Here is a 7000-nt window from a genome sequence, read left to right on the forward strand (position 1 = left end):
CCTGAAGAGCTCCACACCCCTAATCTGGAGAACAATAGGGCTTTTCACCGTGGGACATGAAGGAACAGGAGACTTCAGGCATTCAGAGGGTCTTGGGGCACAGGAGATTGAGGAGATACCTAGGAGAACCCAGGAGAGTTCCATATTCCTCACCAGAGAATCCGGAAGAGGCCTTCCGAGAGGCCGGCAGGACTCTATGGTATGCTCCCTGACTAAGGACTGTTTAAAACTGCATCATTTCATTAAACTTCTGCCATACTCCAAAACAAACATCTACAGCTTGCTCAAACCTACAGCTGCAGAGCCTGCCTGGAGAGTCTTCCTGTCTGTGCGTAACCCAAGAAAATGTAGCACAAGGGATGACCTTGGTAAATGCTGTGCAAAGCACTTGAGACCCTAACAGTGTTTTAAACAAAATTACCAAACTGAAGGATACACGCTTAGTGCGTTATATTGACAAAATCTGCACCAGAAGTTATAGAACCCTGCTTAGGAGAAAGACGATTTGTAAGAAATCGAAAGGGATTAAGTTAGAGAATGGTGGAGGGACAAACATGATATAAAATATAATAAAACTTTGTCTCTGTAAATAAAAATATCTATTGAAAAGCTTTTTGTGACTCTCTGTGTTTCTGTCACAAGGTCTGTGTGGGCTTTTAATAAGATGAAGGGTTTGATGTGGCAGCTTGGTGTGTTTTCAGGAGGTGTATGTCTTTGAAATAAAAATAACTTGTGAGCACCCAGCTATGGTGTCTCTAAGAAAAGAGACTTCTTTTCAGTAAAAAGCTGAATGCATGTAGTCGAGTCCAGGGGAAATAACACAAAAATGGCTTTACAATAAAGCAAGGTCTCCTGTATTTTATCTACAATATGGAGGTTTGAGAGAGATTGGTTTAACCACAACTTGCTGAGAAATGGATCAGTGTGGAACTGTTGCCTTCCACTGCAGTTGCTCACCAATGTTTCCTCTACACTCCATCAGGGTTAAAGATATTAGCCCCTGATTGGGGCTGGAAAAATGATCAGTGGTTAGATTTGACCCACAGAAAGGGAGAGGGGGAGGTCTGATTACTATTATAAAGTAAATAAAATCTCAGGAGTTTGTAGAACATTATGGGCCAGCCTTTCTAGCAACTCAAAGTCATTAAAGGTTACAAAAATAATATAGTTCCCAGAGTAAACTGATCTAATCCAAAGCTGAAATGTTGTAAGGTTCACAAACCACCATATTCATAAAATGAGAATATGTGGGAAGAGCATCAACCCTTTAAAAGCTGTGGGTATTTGTGGGGTGTTCATTAAGGTTGTGCTACATCCATTTTCATTTAAAAACAAACTATAAAAATACATGTTTAAAATGAAAAAAACAAAGACACACATTAACATGCAAGATCCTCAGTCTGGAAAGGGTATAGTAACATTCAGGACTGTTGTTTATGGTGATTTACTGTTTAATACTGTGAGAAGGCTCTGTAGTTCTCTGTTTTTAATTGGAACAGAAAAATATATTTTAAAGCAACCCTGTGGTGTAGACAATTTAATTTTCACTCACAGATCACAAAAAGGAGTGTTTAGGGGAGAGGTGCATGCATTCCTTACCTGTTAATTAAGAGCTGCAGTGATCAAATCAACCAGCTAATTACAAACCTTGGAGTTTGTTTGAAACAAAGAGGCATGATGGAGTAAAAACCGTAGCTTTTTTTAAGAGACTATCTTTTTATAACAGAAACCAGAATGGCTGCTGCTAGATGAGGTATATTGCTGGTTTTATAACTCTGAAAATATGTACTATAGACTCTTACTCTGTGTCCATGCTGTCCTTACTAATAATGATACATGTCTTTATTGCAGTGTGAGCTGTTTAGTATGGAAATAGCAACTTCAAGCTGTATTTCCCCAGGGCAAGGTAGGACCCTCTTTTAACTATGGTTGTGTTTTTAAAAACCAACCAACCAACCAATTTAAACAGGTTGTATAGGAGTTTTAAGCTATATTTGGGGGATAATAATACTAACTAAATTTTTGCTTGTTGTTTAATCAAACATGTGGGGAAACAGAATAACAATGCACAAATAACAATGCAATAACATATTTACTCTGTGGTGGAAGATACATTTTTGAAACTTGGTTTTATATGTGCTTTTAAGATGGGGTTTTTAACACAGGTTGTTTTGATAGGGATATGCCATAGCACGTTCTCTCTTTTTTGTCTCTCTCTCCTTTCCCTGGCCCCCCATGGGATGATGCATGTGTGGCCTCAGGAAAGGGGGGTATAGAGGTCTGTGGCTTTTTAAAAAATTATTTTGTTGCAAATTGTTTGGTTTGGGTGTTTAAAATACTGGGGGTGGGGGCTATTCTGTGCAGAGTGTGTTTGTTTTAAAAATGGCTAAAAAGTAAGTGTTTAAATGTTTAAATTGTTTGTGATTTAGGGGCATATGCCATGTGTCTTCTCTGTCGCCCATGGGGAAATGTGTCCCCCTCAGGAACTGGAGGTATATTAGAAATATCTTGTTACAAACTTTGTTTTTGGGCACATGGGAGAAACACGTGCTTGTATTAAAAATGTTGATCTATGTTTTGGAGAAAAACTAGTGGTGGAAATAAACCAAAACCTGTGTGGGTGATAGCATGCGTGGGTGTTAGTAGAAAACCCACCCTAATTAGTATTTTATTTATACATTGTACAAGACAGGTTCATGTGTTCTGTAGTCGTGTTGGCCCCCACAATCCAGTCAAAACAAGAGAGACCCTTCTGCTGTGGTGTTTACAAGTGCAAAAGTGAAAAGAAAGAGACAGCTGAAAAGGAAAATTCTCCATTGGCAACAGCTGACAGATGGTTGAAACCTACTAAATATATTTTGATGTATTTGTTTAGGCAAATACATAGGTGTGGTGGGTTTTGGTGAGGACGAGATTATAGAGTTAAGGGGGTTTTGTGAATTCTATAAAATAAGTTCCTATTTATCAGGCCTGTGCAACTCTCCTCATGATGCCATAGTCAGAGCTACAGAGACTCCGCCAACAAAGAACTGGGAATTTGCTCTGAGACCTCGAACACCACCAATAAACACCACGCAAGACCCCAGACCAAGCATCAGGACTGCCCCAAGCTTGGCTACATCAAGCCAAAGGACAAAACAAAAGGTTGTCTGGTAAAAAAGCAACACTGTGAACACAATTCCAGTTCCTCAGAGGTCAACACAACACCCAGCCCTGAGAAAGCAGTGACTGAAAACACAAAGATTGACAAACTTGGCACCTGCACTCTAGGGGTTATGAATAAAACACCAAGAACAGAAGGTACACCCAATGCAGGGGAGGCCACGGTCTGTGATAACACTGTTGAAATAATTTCGCTCTTAAAGGAGGGTGAAATGCTTATTAATCCCTGTTGTAAAGATTTTGAAAACTGGAAGCAAAAAATTGATGATGGACTTTATATCCCTTGGTACAGGCCCTCTGAGTGAATCTGAGAGACCGTTAAAGCACACAAAGGCTATACTGACTGCTGGGGAAAAAGGGCTTTTCTACCAGGAGATGGGAGCTCTAAACAAATGGGATGAGATGTGGTACCAAGGCTGTGCAGACAAAGGGTTTGAAGACAAGAATGTCTGCACGGGGGGGGACAGGGGTGGGGTTAGAGGTACGAGCTGTAGGGCATGGCAGTGGAGGGAGAAATAAACCTGGGGCCAGTGTGCAGTTCTGCAGAATTTGGCTGCGGTCTGTCCATCCCCCAAATAGTGATGGGTTGGGATCATGGTAAAACATTTTGAGAAAAACAAAAGAGGTGGTAAAGGGAGAAACAAAACCCCATGCCACCTTGTGAAGGCTCTCAAACTGTTGTGACTGAGGAAAAAAGGATGTGGGATCTGGCCCTGAGCTCCTGAGAGTCACCCCCACCTCCTAATAGTCTGAGTTAGAGGCTGGGAGCGGGCGGCAGGGGATGGATCGCTTGATGATTACCTGTTCTGTTCATTCCCTCTGGGGCACCTGGCATTGGCCACTGTTGGAAGACAGGATACTGGGATCGATGGACCTTTGGTGTGACCCAGTATGGCCATTCTTATGTTCCCCGGAAGGGTCTGTAGCAGGGTTTTCATCCATTCCTGAAGAACCATGTGGTGGACTCTTGGAGGTGGACTCTCAAATAGTGTCTGATGTCAAAGACTCCCTGATGGTTCTTTGGAGCAACCCTCCAGCACCCCTGAAAATGCAGCAGCAACCCCCAAACAGATGTGTATATGGAGCGAGTGAGCCACTGGCAACAGGAGTGATCTAGATTTAGGGGAGCAGGCTATTGTGCAGAACTTCATTTTGTCAGTCTTGAACAAATACATTCCAGTCTGCAGGCTGTGGAAGCCATTTTGGGGGACGACAATTAGTTCTTGGTGATGTTAAGGGTAGGCTGGCCCCAGAGGGTTTGGCTCCGTTCTGTTTAGAGAGCTGTAAGTTAGATCGCCTTTGTTTTCAGTTAGAACTCAGAATCACCTGTCTGCTGAAGATTTCCTAAATCAGGCTGCTAAATGACTACAGAGTAACAGAGAGATACGAGTGGATGCGACATTGTGCCTTGTGGAAATTGTCAGAAAACATGGGCAGTAGCATTTTAAATTCTGTCCTCAAAATTCTAATTGTCCATAAGGAGAGAGTATTTTATAGACTGGACTCTTGCCGGCATTAATCTGTGTTTTGTGGATGGCCTCTTGCCTGCCTTGTCTGAGGGTAAACCTACAGATGCAGAATTGTTAGACTGGTAAGAAAGCTGCGTAAGAAACGGGGTTTTCAGATCAAAACCGATTATTGTCAGTGACCTAGCAGTGTTTGAATAACAAGTCAACATACAGGGAGTGCTTTCTGTGGAGAAAGTGGGGCGGGTTTTCTTTTTAAATGAGGGCCCTGGTGTATCCCAAGACACTTCTTCAGCCTGCTGCCCAAGGAGCATTATTAGGTGTTCTGCATGTGGAAAAGTTGTCTAGTGCAAGAACTCATTGTGCGTTTTGCTACGTGCTGTTCAATCACAGCCACGCTTGCAGGTATCCATCCACCTCTGCTTGAGCACCAGATGTGCAGGGACATGCTGCTGAAATGCCTTAGCTGTAAACTGCATTGCAGGTCCACAGAGTGTTCAGACAATCTGTAGATTTGGCATCAAAAAGCTAAGACTGAATGTCTCTCTGAAACTTTGATAAGTGTCAGTCTTATGCAGTGTCAGGGTTTGATCTTTGACGTAGACAGTTGCCTGTGTTTTAAGGGCAACATTCAAAATACTGAATCATCAGAACAGTCAACTTTTTATTTATTTAATGGTTTTGAATGCAGGGGGTCAGGGTGCTGGATCAATGTGTATAGTGGGGTGGGGCTGGCTGAGAGCCATTGAACAAACTAAATCCTGTCTGATGGAAACCACTGCAAGCCAGAGGGTGCAGCAGCACCCCCAGCACCACTAGTTCCAGCCCCTATGGACAGGGTTGCATGTCCCAGTTACATTTCTGCTATGTCACTAACGCTGAAAAGATCCTGGGACTTTAAGGGCAGGGGATATGTTCTACCTTTAAGATCTTTACTGGCAAAAACATCTAGGGCAACACATTCATAGCACGCAGTCTGAAGGTCACGATGTGTACTTTGTTATTAGATGGTTACTGAAGGAGAAGATGTGCATAGAACTGATAACTCTGGATAGTAAACTAAAGTATGTGAAAGTTAAGGCCCTGGACACTTGTTTTATAGACTCCTTAAACTTCTTGCTTATGAAGTGTAGCAAGCTTCCACAGGTGGTGGGGTTCGAAAGTTGCAGCAGGCATTTCCCACGTTTAACGCTTTTTAAAAACCCAAAATGATGTGGGGCCCTTGCTGGGGGTGGAGCAGTATGGCGCTGACAGCATGCTGCCTGAGGAAAGCAGAATTTCTAGACTGATATCAGGACAACTGAGAGAAGCCATTTGACTTGCAGCAAGAGCTTGAGGGCAGGATGTCATGGTTTTGAGACGGGCCCATATCCTGTACAGAGATGAGACCATGAAAATGACAGACGGTTGGCAATTGAAAAGATGTCTAGATGTGTGAAGAGAAACCTGACCCTTTTCAAATTACTTGGCACATTACCGGCTCTGAAAAGGAAGGCTATGCCGTGTTCAGCCTCCCATGATTTAGTAGTGACAGTAGCTTTTAAAAAGGAAGCGTACGTTTGCCATGCAATCCAGAGTGTGTGCTAAAAGAGATGCAAATTTATAAAAACTCTGTAATAAAAGGGTCTCTCTTAAAAGAAAGAAGCATCTGGTGGAGTAGTCTGGGGGTGCTAGTGGACCTCCAAAGCTTTGCAATCCCTCTGATAACAGGGCTTTTGACTAATCAATAATGGAGAATGCAGAAAAAATGCACCTAGCCACCAGTTGGAACAATTATGGGGCTCCCCCTCTAGCGGAGGAAAATATCGGAGCCCCAGTGACTGGCTCATTGGCCACTGACATGAATGCGACTTCAGCTCGGAGCTTTTGGAGGGTAGGGACTGACGATACTCAGCTGTGCCCCACGGTCATTCACTTCAATCTCTCCTGTCCTCCTCCGCTGAGTTACCAGAGAACACTGTTTTTACAGGTTTCAGAGTAGCAGCTGTGTTAGTCTGTATTCGCAAAAAGAAAAGGCGTACTTGTGGCACCTTAGAGACTAACAAATTTATTTGAGCATAAGCTTTTGTGAGCTACAGCTCACTTCATCGGATGCATTCAGTGGAAAATACAGTGGGGAGATTTAGCTCATCTTAAGTGATCACTCTCCTTACAGTGTGTATGATAAAACCCATTGTTTCATGTTCTCTATGTGTGTGTGTTTGTGTATATAAATCTCCCCACCGTATTTTCCACTGAATGTATCTGATGAAGTGAGCTGTAGCTCACAAAAGCTTATGCTCAAATTTGTTAGTCTCTAAGGTGCCACAAGTCCTCCTTTTCTTTTTGCGAATACAGACTAACACGTCTGCTACTCTGAAACCTGTCATTAT

General features: G+C 42.7%; 1 long non-coding RNA gene across 1 annotated transcript; it reads left to right on the forward strand.

Annotated features, from left to right (window-relative positions):
* Window positions 1–1653: 1653 nt before the first annotated feature.
* Window positions 1654–3473, forward strand: LOC119853807. The gene is made up of 4 exons (XR_005292222.2): window positions 1654–1753; window positions 1852–1906; window positions 2430–2492; window positions 2689–3473. It is a non-coding gene; the product is annotated as an uncharacterized LOC119853807 (long non-coding RNA).
* The last annotated feature ends 3527 nt before the right edge of the window (window positions 3474–7000 follow it).

The sequence above is a fragment of the Dermochelys coriacea genome, chromosome 3 (genome assembly GCF_009764565.3).
Source record: "Dermochelys coriacea isolate rDerCor1 chromosome 3, rDerCor1.pri.v4, whole genome shotgun sequence".
In the NCBI taxonomy this organism is placed as follows: domain Eukaryota; kingdom Metazoa; phylum Chordata; order Testudines; family Dermochelyidae; genus Dermochelys; species Dermochelys coriacea.